At 39.6% G+C, this 17,500-nt stretch overlaps 1 protein-coding gene across 6 annotated transcripts in view; it reads right to left on the reverse strand.

Moving 5' to 3' along the window:
• gramd1bb (GRAM domain containing 1Bb) overlaps nt 1-17,500 on the reverse strand; it is a 104,454-nt gene that overhangs the window by 56,356 nt on the left and 30,598 nt on the right. The window lies entirely within an intron of this gene.

Here is a 17,500-nt window from a genome sequence, read left to right on the forward strand (position 1 = left end):
CTTCCCCTCTCTCTCTCTCTCTCTCTCTCTCTCTCTATAAGCTGGTCCGGCGTGGAGTGACCATCTCACCGTGGAATCTTTGACTGGGTTACGTGAGGGGAGGCGGGGGAGTACGAGGGGGGGCGGGGGAGTACGAGGGGGGCGGGTGAGAGAGGAGGCGAGGGGTGAGTTCTGCAGTACTTCCCTCTTGTGTCGCCGCGATAATCTCTTAATGCATTCAGAGCACAATAGAGTTTTTAGAGACGCTCGTTTGAACACGACCTGAGAAGAACGGCAACAATGAGCCGAAACATTATGACCACTGACCCCGACTCAAGGACACCTGTGTCCGATGATGTCATCGTTTATGTCGTCGTGTCAAAAGTTTTAACTTTGAACATTCAGGACCAATAATCTACGATTTTCACAGCGTTTGATCATGTTTGTGTTTCGACTAAAGTTCCGGCCTCTAGATGGCAGCAGTCGTTACGTCCTCCACGGCTGAAGGCAGAATGATGACTGAGGACGAGAGGATACAGTGAGTCCAGTAGCTTTTAAAGCCGATGTTTGGACATATTTTTTATTACTGGACAATACTACACATATATTCTTGTTTATACACTATCACAACACCAGAGTCAAGTACTAGACAATACTACACATATATACTTGTTACTACACCATCACAACACCAGAGTCAACTACTGGACAATACTACACATATATACTTGTTACTACACTATCACAACACCAGAGTCAAGTACTAGACAATACTACACATATATACTTGTTACTACACAATCACAACACCAGAGTCAAGTACTGGACAATACTACACATATATACTTGTTACTACACTATCACAACACCAGAGTCAAGTACTAGACAATACTACACATATATACTTGTTACTACACTATCACAACACCAGAGTAAAGTACTCCAAAATAATACACATATATACTTGTTACTACACTATCACAACACCAGAGTCAAGTACTGGACAATACTACACATATATACTTGTTGATACACTATCACAACACCAGAGTCAAGTACTCCCAAAATAATACACATATATACTTGTTACTACACTATCACAACACCAGAGTCAAGTACTGGACAATATTACACATATATACTTGTTACTACACTATCACAACACCAGAGTAAAGTACTCCAAAATAATACACATATATACTTGTTACTACACTATCACAACACCAGAGTCAAGTACTGTACAATACTACACATATATACTTGTTGATACACTATCACAACACCAGAGTCAAGTACTCGAAAATAATACACATATATACTTGTTACTACACTATCACAACACCAGAGTCAAGTACTAGACAATACTACACATATATACTTGTTACTACACTATCACAACACCAGAGTCAAGTACTGGACAATACTACACATATATACTTGTTACTACACTATCACAACACCAGAGTCAAGTACTAGACAATACTACATATATATACTTGTTACTACACTATCACAACACCAGAGTAAAGTACTCCAAAATTATACACATATATACTTGTTACTACACTATCACAACACCAGAGTCAAGTACTGGACAATAATACACATATATACTTGTTACTACACTATCACAACACCAGAGTCAAGTACTAGACAATACTACACAAATATACTTGTTACTACACTATCACAACACCAGAGTAAAGTACTCCAAAATAATACACATATATACTTGTTACTACACTATCACAACACCAGAGTCAAGTACTGGACAATACTACACATATATACTTGTTACTACACTATCACAACACCAGAGTCAAGTACTGGACAATACTACACATATATACTTGTTACTACACTATCACAACACCAGAGTCAAGTACTGGACAATACTACACATATATACTTGTTACTACACTTTCACTATATAGCACTATATATTGTATCCTTGTGTTGTGATACTTATCAACACATTCTTGACAAAACAACATTAAACATCTTTTAATGACCACGATAAATGTATTGTGTCAAAAAGAAATGATGGAAACTTCCGTCAAATGTTCATTTGAACAGCAGGAAGTAGAAACTACCACATGATATTGTAGCGCTAACATGCTGCTAACATGCTGCTAACATGCTGCTAACATGCTGCTAACATGCTGCTAACATGCTGCTAACATGCTGCTAACATGCTAACATAGTTTTCAAAGTGTCGACTCCACCAAGACGAGGGACACAATCTTTGGTCAAGAGTCCGAACAAACTTGATACTTATGTCTTGAAGAAACACATCAATAACACACAGGTCAAACTGTCCATCCATCCGAGGTCAGGTCGAGGGGGCAGCAGCCGGAGCACAACGGCCCAGACTTCCCTCCTTGCAAAAACACCTTCCAGATGTTTACACACATGTGTTCACACTTCAACTGGCTTTTCTTGCTTGGAAAAAAAACTCTTTACATCCCACGACTGAAAATCTTCTTCTTACTGCAGCCACGTCTGCACTATTACACATGAACTCTGGTACTCTCAGGGTTGAGAGACTACTAAGAACAAGGATTGAGGTTTTCTGATGTAAAACGACATTCATGAAGCTCAGTCGGCCTCACAAAGAAATACACAACTAAATATCCACGTTAACACAAAATAACTGATTATATGTTGACGGCCAGTTGATCTGCAGTTCAGGACACAAACCACAGCTTTCACTTCCTGCTACAAACTCACTTCGTAGAAACACTTTATCAATTTCACAGATTTTCAACTGAGAAAAAAAAATCTAGATGTTGTTCTCAAGTTTGTGTTTGTGAGTCAATAATAATTATAACTTCTAGAAAGAACATGAATCTCACCATAATAACATTAAAACTAGAAATAATGTTTCTTTTTTATTGATAAACCAACTTTATGTGTTTTTAGTTAGATATAACGATATATATTTTAACATTATTACGACCGAGCTGATCACATACATGATATTGATCAATAATAATAAGTATATTCACAAGTAGAGCAGGAAGAGAAGGATCTAAGACGGTGAACCACAGTCTGACCTTCACAGTCGAGTCTCTGACCTTCACAGTCGAGTCTCTGACCTTCACAGTCGAGTCTCTGACCTTCACAGTCGAGTCTCTGACCTTCACAGTCGAGTCTCTGACCTTCACAGTCAAGTGTCTGACCTTCACACTCGAGTCTCTGACCTTCACAGTCGAGTCTCTGACCTTCACAGTCGAGTCTCTGACCTTCACAGTCGAGTCTCTGACCTTCACAGTCAAGTCTCTGACCTTCACACTCGAGTCTCTGACCTTCACAGTCGAGTCTCTGACCTTCACAGTCGAGTCTCTGACCTTCACAGTCGAGTCTCTGACCTTCACAGTCGAGTCCCTGACCTTCACAGTCGAGTCTCTAACCTTCACAGTCGAGTCTCTGACCTTCACAGTCGAGTCTCTAACCTTCACAGTCGAGTCTCTGACCTTCACACTCGAGTCCCTGACCTTCACAGTCGAGTCTCTAACCTTCACAGTCGAGTCTCTGACCTTCACACTCGAGTCTCTGACCTTCACAGTCAAGTCTCTGACCTTGACAGTCGAGTCTCTGATCTTCACAGTCGAGTCTCTGACCTTCACAGTCGAGTCTCTGACCTTCACAGTCGAGTCTCTGACCTTCACAGTCGAGTCCCTGACCTTCACAGTCGAGTCCCTGACCTTCACAGTCGAGGAGACGTCATTAAAACACAGGATGGATCAAACTGTCATAATAATATTATTATTGTTTATGTTTTGATGAATGATTTGAGTCAATGTTTCTTAACTCCTTCATGTTTTTATTTTGTAAATATTGGTGTTTAGCTGGAAGTATTTCCTCAGTTAAAGTTCAACTAACATGAAATGTCGAAGTCTTTCTCATCATGACCATGTTTTAAACTTATTACTTTATAAAGTTGCTCTGAAATCTGGACAAACAAGAGGTTACGAGAGTCCATCTCCAGAAAAACAAAGTGTTATCAGTGGGCGGAGCTTAAGATCATTTTCTAATGTCAATATTTAAATGAATAATAATACAATAGAGTCACACTCGAAAAGCGCTATATAAATAAATATTAGTTACTTACTTACTTACTTACATCACAAAAACACACACACACTGATGATACAATAGAGTCACACATCACAACAAACACACACTGAGGATACAATAGAGTCACACATCACAAAAACACACACACACACTGATGATACAATAGAGTCACACATCACAAAAACACACACACACACTGATGATACAATAGAGTCACACATCACAACAAACACACACACACTGATGATACAATAGAGTCACACATCACAACAAACAGACACTGAGGATACAATAGAGTCACACATCACAACAACAACACACACACTGATGATACAATAGAGTCACACATCACAACAAACACACACTGAGGATACAATAGAGTCACACATCACAAAAACACACACACACACTGATGATACAATAGAGTCACACATCACAACAACAACACACACACTGATGATACAATAGAGTCACACATCACAACAAACACACACACACTGATGATACAATAGAGTCACACATCACAACAAACAGACACTGAGGATACAATAGAGTCACACATCACAACAACAACACACACACTGATGATACAATAGAGTCACACATCACAACAAACACACACACACTAATGATACAATAGAGTCAAACATCACAAAAACACACACACACTGATGATACAATAGAGTCACACATCACAACAACACACACACACTGATGATACAATAGAGTCACAACAACACACACACTGATGATATAATAAGAGTCACACATCACAACAACACACACACACTGATGATACAATAGAGTCACAACAACACACACACTGATGATATAATAGAGTCACACATCACAACAACACACACACACTGATGATACAATAGAGTCAAACATCACAAAAACACACACACACTGATGATACAATAGAGTCACACATCACAACAACACACACACACTGATGATACAATAGAGTCACACAACTCAACAACACACACACACACTAATGATACAATGGAGTCACACATCACAAACACACACACACACTGATGATACAATAGAGTTACAAAAACACACACACTGATGATACAATAGAGTCACACAACTCAACAACACACACACACACTGATGATACAATATAGTCACACATCACAACAACACACACACACTGATGATACAATAGAGTCACAACAACAACACACACACACTGACGGTATAATAGAGTCACACATCACAACAAAACACACACCCACTTTAACACACACGCACATACACACTTTAGTAATACTTTAAATATCTAGTCTTTTTTAACAACAAATTAATTAATTATTAATATTATAAACTTGTGTATTTTGAGAATAAAACAAAGAATAATAGTATCAGCGCCACCTACTGACACATGAAGTGAGAGCGCCACCTACTGACACATGAAGTGAGAGCGCCACCTACTGACACATGAAGTGAGAGCGCCACCTACTGACACATGAAGTGAGAGCGCCACCTACTGACACATGAAGTGAGAGCGCCACCTACTGACGCATGAAGTGAGAGCGCCACCTACTGACACATGAAGTGAGAGCGCCACCTACTGACGCATGAAGTGAGAGCGCCACCTACTGACGCATGAAGTGAGAGCGCCACCTACTGACACATGAAGTGAGAGCGCCACCTACTGACGAATGAAGTGAGAGCGCCACCTACTGACGCATGAAGTGAGAGCGCCACCTACTGACACATGAAGTGAGAGCGCCACCTACTGACACATGAAGTGAGAGCGCCACCTACTGACACATGAAGTGAGAGCGCCACCTACTGACACATGAAGTGAGAGCGCCACCTACTGACGCATGAAGTGAGAGCGCCACCTACTGACACATGAAGTGAGAGCGCCACCTACTGACACATGAAGTGAGAGCGCCACCTACTGACACATGAAGTGAGAGCGCCACCTACTGACACATGAAGTGAGAGCGCCACCTACTGACACATGAAGTGAGAGCGCCACCTACTGACACATGAAGTGAGAGCGCCACCTACTGACACATGAAGTGAGAGCGCCACCTACTGACGAATGAAGTGAGAGCGCCACCTACTGACGCATGAAGTGAGAGCGCCACCTACTGACGCATGAAGTGAGAGCGCCACCTACTGACGCATGAAGTGAGAGCACCACCTACTGACGCATGAAGTGAGAGCGCCACCTACTGACGCATGAAGTGAGAGCGCCACCTACTGACACATGAAGTGAGAGCGCCACCTACTGACACATGAAGTGAGAGCGCCACCTACTGACGCATGAAGTGAGAGCGCCACCTACTGACGCATGAAGTGAGAGCGCCACCTACTGACACATGAAGTGAGAGCGCCACCTACTGACGCATGAAGTGAGAGCGCCACCTACTGACGCATGAAGCTTCATCATGTTGACAGTTGAGTTCAGATGACAGACTCAGTGACGTGTCGCTCTGACAGAACATATAAACATTTAAAAATATACTGGTCGAATTAAATAAACATATTTACTTTCTTTCACATAATTTAATTATTCAGTTATAAATAGTCACATTTATTTTAAATTAAGTTCAATATCTGATCTTGATATAATAATATATTTTAGAATATTTAATATAATAATTAAAGGGAACTACATATACTGTATATTAAATATTTGACATTAAAGACACAATAAAATAACCTTATGTCAATGTTTTATTAGATACATATTTTGTATATAAATGAGGAAATAATTGATTATATTTTAAGTATTTGTCTGAACCACTTTTGTTCTTCAGCTAAACAAAGTAACTTCATATGTTGGTCGAGATTCTGTTCTTTTGTTGTTGTTTACGTCATCATGACGTATCATCGGATCAGTGCTGAACGGACAGCTCCCCTCGCTCCTCTCTGGCGCCCTCTAGCGGCAGAACATTTACACTCGACCAGATTTATCTGACGTGACGTTTTCAACACGAGCCTCGTGCGCGAGACTGTGATCGTCATCGTTTCATAAACATTACAAACATTATTTATACTCTTTTAAAAACACAATTACATTAATCATCAACTGCCATTAACACTTTGACATATAAATATTTTGTTTTGTTGTTTTCATTCATATCTAAGAACAGCAATAGATTGATTGATTGATTGATTGATTGATTGATTGATTGATTGAATAGCACCTCTCACTAATCTGCAATAATCCCTCCATACATGGCCTTCTGGGATTATATTGTGTTTAACTCTCATTCTCTCAAGTATTTCCCTGCATCATCTCTGAGGAGAATTTAGGACAAACGTGTAGAAATAAATGTAAAATAACTGGAGGTGAAGGATGGAGGGATGAAAAATAATCCATAAAAGAGAAGGATCTACAACAGACGCTGATGATGTTAAAGTGACACAGACGTTCATGCCTGGAACGTCTCGTCATCAATAAAAGATCAAAGAGACTCGAGAAGAAACAGAAACGACAGGCGGACGATATGAAGAATAAAAGAATATATAGTATCTATAATATCTATAACATGTTCAATTCAATCTGTAATCGTTCAATATTTGTTACAAAGATCATCTATGAGACGTTACAAAGATCATCTATGAGACGTTACAAAGATCATCTACGAGACGTTACAAAGATCATCTACGAGACTTTACAAAGTTACAAAGATCATCTATGAGACGTTACAAAGATCATCTACGAGACGTTACAGAGATCATCTATAACATGTTACAAAGATCATCTATGAGACGTTACAGAGATCATCTATAACATGTTACAAAGATCATCTATGAGACGTTACACAGATGTGACCCTTGTCTAGAAAAGCGCTATATAAATCCAAATTACATTACTTATCTATGAGATGATACGAAGATCATCTACGAGACGTTACAAAGATCCTCACACCATCGTTATGAAACATCTTCAATCATCTTTTGTTTCCATTAACTCGAGCGTCTCGAGCGAAACTAACGTGTTCACGTCCGACTTCCAGGAAAGACATCGACGCGCGACGGGACACGAACCCAGAACATCAATGAGTCATCGAGTCGTTGAGTTCTCGCGTCATCGCCACAGAAGCGCGGCGGCTTCACAGAAACCATGACGTCAGGGATCGACAAGAACCTCTGGACCAGGACTGACCAGCTTTTAGAGTTAGATCTGCAGGTCGAGGAGGTCGTGAGGCTGGTCGTCTCCAAGAGATGGTTCATTGAATCATTTTTAAAATGTCTATATTGATTTTTTGTGATATTCTTTAATATCGTCTAAGGCAATCATCAATTTTAACTTTTATTTATAGAATCATAAATTATCTTTGACATATGAGTCAAAGCTGAAATCTTGTGTTTTATTTATTATTTTCTCAATATTTCTACATTAAATGTCACATTTTATTTAACATCCTAACCTTGTCATTTTTAATGATCTGAGACTTTTACATTTGCTCACAACCTAATCTAAATGTATTTAAAAAATCAAAACAGTTATATATAGTTGTTTATTAACATTTATATAAAGTTGTTTATTAACAGTTATATATTGTTATTTATTAACAGTTATATATTGTTGTTTATTAACATTTATATAAATTTGTTTATTAACAGTTATATATAGTTGTTTATTAACATTTATATATTGTTGTTTATTAACAGTTATATATTGTTATTTATTAACAGTTATATATTGTTGTTTATTAACAGTTATATATTGTTATTTATTAACAGTTATATATTGTTGTTTATTAACAGTTATATATTGTTGTTTATTAACAGTTATATATTGTTATTTATTAACAGTTATATATTGTTATTTATTAACAGTTATATATTGTTGTTTATTAACAGTTATATATTGTTATTTATTAACAGTTATATATTGTTATTTATTAACAGTTATATATTGTTATTTATTAACAGTTATATATTGTTGTTTATTAACAGTTATATATTGTTGTTTATTAACAGTTATATATAGTTGAAATGTCTGATTATATTTGTACAAAGTATTAAAAAACTTCACATCAACTGTGTATGACGTACAGTAAATGAAGGTGAAAACAAAAATATACTGATTTAAAAAAAATTAATTTATTCATAATGAGGATATTTTATTAAAACAACATGAAATCAATCAATATTTAAACTAAATCACATCTTCTAGGGAGTCCTTTGACTAGTACTAGTACTAGGTCAGTGGTTAAGATTCATTAATATTTGATTCTTAAATAATAGAATTAAAGTAGAAAAAAACTCTTCTCTACAATGATAGTGAGAAACAACGACAACATCCTGTTGTTTACGTAACGTTTCTATAGATTGAAAAACACAGTCATTACATAAGCAGCGACGTCACTGTTATGAAATATCTCCGCCTGAGCGAGCGAGAGAGAGAGAGAGAGAGAGAGAGAGAGAGAGAGATGCTGGACACTGTGGTGTTTCCTCCGAGCCATGTTTCCAGCATCAGTGAGAACAAGAACTGTTTCCAGCATCAGTGAGAACAAGAACTGTTTCCAGCATCAGTGAGAACAAGAACTGTTTCCAGCATCAGTGAGAACAAGAACTGTTTCCAGCATCAGTGAGAACAAGAACTGTTTCCAGCATCAGTGAGAACAAGAACTGTTTCCAGCATCAGTGAGAACAAGAACTGTTTCCAGCATCAGTGAGAACAAGAACTGTTTCCAGCATCAGTGAGAACAACAACTGTTTCCAGCATCAGTGAGAACAAGAACTGTTTCCAGCATCAGTGAGAACAAGAACTGTTTCCAGCATCAGTGAGAACAAGAACTGTTTCCAGCATCAGTGAGAACAAGAACTGTTTCCAGCATCAGTGAGAACAAGAACTGTTTTCAACCATCAGTGAGAACAAGAACTGTTTTCAACCATCAGTGAGAACAAGAACTGTTTCCAGCATCAGTGAGAACAAGAACTGTTTCCAGCATCAGTGAGAACAAGAACTGTTTCCAGCATCAGTGAGAACAAGAACTGTTTCCAGCATCAGTGAGAACAACTGTTTCCAGCATCAGTGAGAACAAGAACTGTTTCCAGCATCAGTGGGAACAAGAACTGTTTCCAGCATCAGTGAGAACAAGAACTGTTTCCAGCATCAGTGAGAACAAGAACTGTTTCCAGCATCAGTGAGAACAAGAACTGTTTCCAGCATCAGTGAGAACAAGAACTGTTTCCAGCATCAGTGAGAACAAGAACTGTTTCCAGCATCAGTAGGAACAAGAACTGTTTCCAACATCAGTGGGAACAAGAACTGTTTCCAGCATCAGTGAGAACAAGAACTGTTTCCAGCATCAGTGGGAACAAGAACTGTTTCCAGCATCAGTGAGAACAAGAACTGTTTCCAGCATCAGTGAGAACAATAACTGTTTTTCAGCATCAGTGGGAACAAGAACTGTTTCCAGCATCAGTGAGAACAAGAACTGTTTCCAGCATCAGTGAGAACAAGAACTGTTTCCAGCATCAGTGAGAACAAGAACTGTTTCCAGCATCAGTGAGAACAACAACTGTTTCCAGCATCAGTGAGAACAAGAACTGTTTCCAGCATCAGTGGGAACAAGAACTGTTTCCAGCATCAGTGAGAACAAGAACTGTTTCCAGCATCAGTGGGAACAAGAACTGTTTCCAGCATCAGTGAGAACAAGAACTGTTTCCAGCATCAGTGAGAACAAGAACTGTTTCCAGCATCAGTGGGAACAAGAACTGTTTCCAGCATCAGTGAGAACAAGAACTGTTTCCAGCATCAGTGAGAACAAGAACTGTTTCCAGCATCAGTGAGAACAAGAACTGTTTCCAGCATCAGTGAGAACAAGAACTGTTTTCAACCATCAGTGAGAACAAGAACTGTTTTCAACCATCAGTGAGAACAAGAACTGTTTCCAGCATCAGTGAGAACAAGAACTGTTTCCAGCATCAGTGAGAACAAGAACTGTTTCCAGCATCAGTGAGAACAAGAACTGTTTCCAGCATCAGTGAGAACAAGAACTGTTTCCAGCATCAGTGAGAACAAGAACTGTTTCCAGCATCAGTGAGAACAACAACCGTTTCCAGCATCAGTGAGAACAACAACTGTTTCCAGCATCAGTGAGAACAAGAACTGTTTCCAGCATCAGTGAGAACAACAACTGTTTCCAGCATCAGTGAGAACAAGAACTGTTTCCAGCATCAGTGAGAACAAGAACTGTTTCCAGCATCAGTGAGAACAAGAACTGTTTCCAGCATCAGTAGGAACAAGAACTGTTTCCAACATCAGTGGGAACAAGAACTGTTTCCAGCATCAGTGAGAACAAGAACTGTTTCCAGCATCAGTGGGAACAAGAACTGTTTCCAGCATCAGTGAGAACAAGAACTGTTTCCAGCATCAGTGAGAACAATAACTGTTTTTCAGCATCAGTGGGAACAAGAACTGTTTCCAGCATCAGTGAGAACAAGAACTGTTTCCAGCATCAGTGAGAACAAGAACTGTTTCCAGCATCAGTGAGAACAACAACTGTTTCCAGCATCAGTGAGAACAACAACTGTTTCCAGCATCAGTGAGAACAAGAACTGTTTCCAGCATCAGTGAGAACAAGAACTGTTTCCAGCATCAGTGAGAACAAGAACTGTTTCCAGCATCAGTGAGAACAAGAACTGTTTCCAGCATCAGTGAGAACAAGAACTGTTTCCAGCATCAGTGAGAACAACAACTGTTTCCAGCATCAGTGAGAACAAGAACTGTTTCCAGCATCAGTGAGAACAAGAACTGTTTCCAGCATCAGTGAGAACAACAACTGTTTCCAGCATCAGTGAGAACAAGAACTGTTTCCAGCATCAGTGAGAACAAGAACTGTTTCCAGCATCAGTGAGAACAAGAACTGTTTCCAGCATCAGTGAGAACAAGAACTGTTTCCAGCATCAGTGAGAACAAGAACTGTTTTCAACCATCAGTGAGAACAAGAACTGTTTTCAACCATCAGTGAGAACAAGAACTGTTTCCAGCATCAGTGAGAACAAGAACTGTTTCCAGCATCAGTGAGAACAAGAACTGTTTCCAGCATCAGTGAGAACAAGAACTGTTTCCAGCATCAGTGAGAACAACTGTTTCCAGCATCAGTGAGAACAAGAACTGTTTCCAGCATCAGTGGGAACAAGAACTGTTTCCAGCATCAGTGAGAACAAGAACTGTTTCCAGCATCAGTGAGAACAAGAACTGTTTCCAGCATCAGTGAGAACAAGAACTGTTTCCAGCATCAGTGAGAACAAGAACTGTTTCCAGCATCAGTGAGAACAAGAACTGTTTCCAGCATCAGTAGGAACAAGAACTGTTTCCAACATCAGTGGGAACAAGAACTGTTTCCAGCATCAGTGAGAACAAGAACTGTTTCCAGCATCAGTGGGAACAAGAACTGTTTCCAGCATCAGTGAGAACAAGAACTGTTTCCAGCATCAGTGAGAACAATAACTGTTTTTCAGCATCAGTGGGAACAAGAACTGTTTCCAGCATCAGTGAGAACAAGAACTGTTTCCAGCATCAGTGAGAACAAGAACTGTTTCCAGCATCAGTGAGAACAAGAACTGTTTCCAGCATCAGTGAGAACAACAACTGTTTCCAGCATCAGTGAGAACAAGAACTGTTTCCAGCATCAGTGGGAACAAGAACTGTTTCCAGCATCAGTGAGAACAAGAACTGTTTCCAGCATCAGTGGGAACAAGAACTGTTTCCAGCATCAGTGAGAACAAGAACTGTTTCCAGCATCAGTGAGAACAAGAACTGTTTCCAGCATCAGTGGGAACAAGAACTGTTTCCAGCATCAGTGAGAACAAGAACTGTTTCCAGCATCAGTGAGAACAAGAACTGTTTCCAGCATCAGTGAGAACAAGAACTGTTTCCAGCATCAGTGAGAACAAGAACTGTTTTCAACCATCAGTGAGAACAAGAACTGTTTTCAACCATCAGTGAGAACAAGAACTGTTTCCAGCATCAGTGAGAACAAGAACTGTTTCCAGCATCAGTGAGAACAAGAACTGTTTCCAGCATCAGTGAGAACAAGAACTGTTTCCAGCATCAGTGAGAACAAGAACTGTTTCCAGCATCAGTGAGAACAAGAACTGTTTCCAGCATCAGTGAGAACAACAACTGTTTCCAGCATCAGTGAGAACAACAACTGTTTCCAGCATCAGTGAGAACAAGAACTGTTTCCAGCATCAGTGAGAACAACAACTGTTTCCAGCATCAGTGAGAACAACAACTGTTTCCAGCATCAGTGAGAACAAGAACTGTTTCCAGCATCAGTGAGAACAAGAACTGTTTCCAGCATCAGTGAGAACAAGAACTGTTTCCAGCATCAGTGAGAACAAGAACTGTTTTCAACCATCAGTGAGAACAAGAACTGTTTTCAACCATCAGTGAGAACAAGAACTGTTTCCAGCATCAGTGAGAACAAGAACTGTTTCCAGCATCAGTGAGAACAAGAACTGTTTCCAGCATCAGTGAGAACAAGAACTGTTTCCAGCATCAGTGAGAACAACTGTTTCCAGCATCAGTGAGAACAAGAACTGTTTCCAGCATCAGTGGGAACAAGAACTGTTTCCAGCATCAGTGAGAACAAGAACTGTTTCCAGCATCAGTGAGAACAAGAACTGTTTCCAGCATCAGTGAGAACAAGAACTGTTTCCAGCATCAGTGAGAACAAGAACTGTTTCCAGCATCAGTGAGAACAAGAACTGTTTCCAGCATCAGTAGGAACAAGAACTGTTTCCAACATCAGTGGGAACAAGAACTGTTTCCAGCATCAGTGAGAACAAGAACTGTTTCCAGCATCAGTGGGAACAAGAACTGTTTCCAGCATCAGTGAGAACAAGAACTGTTTCCAGCATCAGTGAGAACAATAACTGTTTTTCAGCATCAGTGGGAACAAGAACTGTTTCCAGCATCAGTGAGAACAAGAACTGTTTCCAGCATCAGTGAGAACAAGAACTGTTTCCAGCATCAGTGAGAACAACAACTGTTTCCAGCATCAGTGAGAACAAGAACTGTTTCCAGCATCAGTGGGAACAAGAACTGTTTCCAGCATCAGTGAGAACAAGAACTGTTTCCAGCATCAGTGGGAACAAGAACTGTTTCCAGCATCAGTGAGAACAAGAACTGTTTCCAGCATCAGTGAGAACAAGAACTGTTTCCAGCATCAGTGGGAACAAGAACTGTTTCCAGCATCAGTGAGAACAAGAACTGTTTCCAGCATCAGTGAGAACAAGAACTGTTTCCAGCATCAGTGAGAACAAGAACTGTTTCCAGCATCAGTGAGAACAAGAACTGTTTTCAACCATCAGTGAGAACAAGAACTGTTTTCAACCATCAGTGAGAACAAGAACTGTTTCCAGCATCAGTGAGAACAAGAACTGTTTCCAGCATCAGTGAGAACAAGAACTGTTTCCAGCATCAGTGAGAACAAGAACTGTTTCCAGCATCAGTGAGAACAAGAACTGTTTCCAGCATCAGTGAGAACAAGAACTGTTTCCAGCATCAGTGAGAACAAGAACTGTTTCCAGCATCAGTGGGAACAAGAACTGTTTCCAGCATCAGTGAGAACAAGAACTGTTTCTAGCATCAGTGAGAACAAGAACTGTTTCCAGCATCAGTGAGAACAAGAACTGTTTCCAGCATCAGTGAGAACAAGAACTGTTTTCAACCATCAGTGAGAACAAGAACTGTTTTCAACCATCAGTGAGAACAAGAACTGTTTCCAGCATCAGTGAGAACAAGAACTGTTTCCAGCATCAGTGAGAACAAGAACTGTTTCCAGCATCAGTGAGAACAAGAACTGTTTCCAGCATCAGTGAGAACTAGAACTGTTTCCAGCATCAGTGGGAACAAGAACTGTTTCCAGCATCAGTGAGAACAAGAACTGTTTCCAGCATCAGTGGGAACAAGAACTGTTTCCAGCATCAGTGAGAACAAGAACTGTTTCCAGCATCAGTGAGAACAAGAACTGTTTCCAGCATCAGTGAGAACAAGAACTGTTTCCAGCATCAGTGAGAACAAGAACTGTTTCCAGCATCAGTGAGAACAAGAACTGTTTCCAGCATCAGTGAGAACAAGAACTGTTTCCAGCATCAGTGAGAACAAGAACTGTTTCCAGCATCAGTGAGAACAAGAACTGTTTCCAGCATCAGTGAGAACAAGAACTGTTTCCAGCATCAGTGAGAACAAGAACTGTTTCCAGCATCAGTGAGAACAAGAACTGTTTCCAGCATCAGTGAGAACAAGAACTGTTTCCAGCATCAGTGAGAACAAGAACTGTTTCCAGCATCAGTGAGAACAAGGACCTGCTCGACGCAGCATCAGCACCGACACGTGAATAAATCATAACACACTCGCAGCACCCGAGGTCAGGGTTGTTACTCGAGTCGCTCGCACTCGAGCAACGAATACTTTCTACGCGTGTTTTCTAATCTCAGAACATTTATCACGAGACTGTCAAGAAAACACCAGATTCATCTTCTGTTCTCCTGGTGCTGCCACCTGTCGGCCAAACACCTGAACTACAGTTTTCACGAGTCATGGATTCAGTGTGAAATGATGTTGTTGTTGTTTTGTTCAACTTTAGATGGTGAAGAAATAAACATCTTCACACAGATGTTATCGTTTATAAAGCTTTGATTCAAAGATGTATAAAAAATAACACGTGATCACAGCTGGAGGAGTGAAGCCATTATTACGTCATCATGGACTCTCGTAACCTCTCGTTCGTCCAGATTTCAGAGCAACTTTATAAAGTAATGAGTGTAAAACATGGTCATGATGAGAAGTTACTGCATCTTTTTAAACAACAAAATAAAAAATCTAAATGAGTTAAAGAACTCTGAAAAACTCCTGAAAGACCCTCTTGACTGCAACAGTCTCAGTCAAGACTTGACCTCTGGTGACCTCCGACCCCTGTCATTGTGAAAGATTAACTCATTTAGTTTTTTTTGTGGCAGAGACGACTTCAAATGACTCGACTTCAGAATCTGCAACATCAACTTTACACTTCACTGCCTTCAGCCAGTTAACATTTAATGTCAGTGTTTGTGAAAAACTTCCTAAACTAAACACAAACACAACGTAAAAACACAAGCGGCCAAAATCCTCCAGTCGTCTCCAAAACATGGGACGAACTTAAAGGTATATTTACTTAAACTGTCTTTAGCAGGAAGTACAAGTTTGAAAGTGAAAATATTGATTTTATTCGTGGAGGCTCAACAAATGTTTTTTTTCATCAAACACGTGTTTCTTTGATTGATTTTACTGATAATTATTGTCATTATTATCCTCATCTTGAACATCTTCACAGATCAACGTATTCACATGAATCTACTTTGATTTGATGGTAAAATGACTTAAACTAAAGTTCAACAAAACCACCTGAACGACGACCGCAACCGACTCTCCATCCTTTGATGAACACATTCAACTAAAACGTTCTCATCGACGAAAATCAAACGGTGGATTTTTCACGTCCATGACAGGGCGGTTGCCGTGGCAACGGCCCGAGGACTCGTCGAAGGCCACGCGTGTCTCGTTGTCGTCAGTGTCGCACACATGTAATCAGCGACGCACAAAAGCATCCGAGGATGATTTGTTTACCGTTGCCATGTCATTAGACGCACACGTCACTCACGCTCCGGCTATTCTGAGACGCACAAGAGAGCGACTGTGACGACGCACAAAGGTCACGACCTCCAAGAGAAACCAACAAACGTTCAGAGATGACGCCAGACGTGGAGTCGCTACGGGTTTATACGCGACAATGCTAACGAGCTAACAGTAGAACATGTAATATTGATGCTAATAATATGACATCATTTAAGCCGTTGTTTAGTTGCACAATTATAAAATCAACAATAAAAGCAAACTATTTAATAGAAAACTAGAATAACTTACTACATTATATTTAAACATCAAGTATATATATATATAAAAATCACAAATAAAGAAAAATGAAAGAAGCATTATGATCAAAATAATACAAAATATATATTTTTTTCTCTTTGATAATCACATTAATTACATATGTTTATTTTGAACATATATATCTGTATGGTAAACTTGCTCTTCTCCAAAAAAAAATAGCCGTGACCACCTCTCTAGCTTGTGGGCCGGAGACGGCAGTTTCATTTATTTGTCTTACGGCTTAGAGTGACAGTTAAATTCAAATTCACTCATGAGGAATTGTTCTGGAAAAAAATTAAACAAGTATTTTACGTTGAGCTGGAAGCGATATTTACTTTGGTTTATACCATCATTTGTCTTTCAACGTCACAAACGAGCGTGAAATACAGACTTGATTAAGTTTCTCTGATCAATCCTTATCTCGTCGAGGCTTCGACACGAGAGTCACAGACGGTTTGAAGGTGTTTGAATGTTTTTAAGTCTCTTTTTGGACCAAGATGAAGACGAAGACAACTGAGCTCCAGTCGC

The sequence above is a fragment of the Callionymus lyra genome, chromosome 7 (genome assembly GCF_982586985.1).
Source record: "Callionymus lyra chromosome 7, fCalLyr1.hap1.1, whole genome shotgun sequence".
Classification (NCBI taxonomy): domain Eukaryota; kingdom Metazoa; phylum Chordata; class Actinopteri; order Syngnathiformes; family Callionymidae; genus Callionymus; species Callionymus lyra.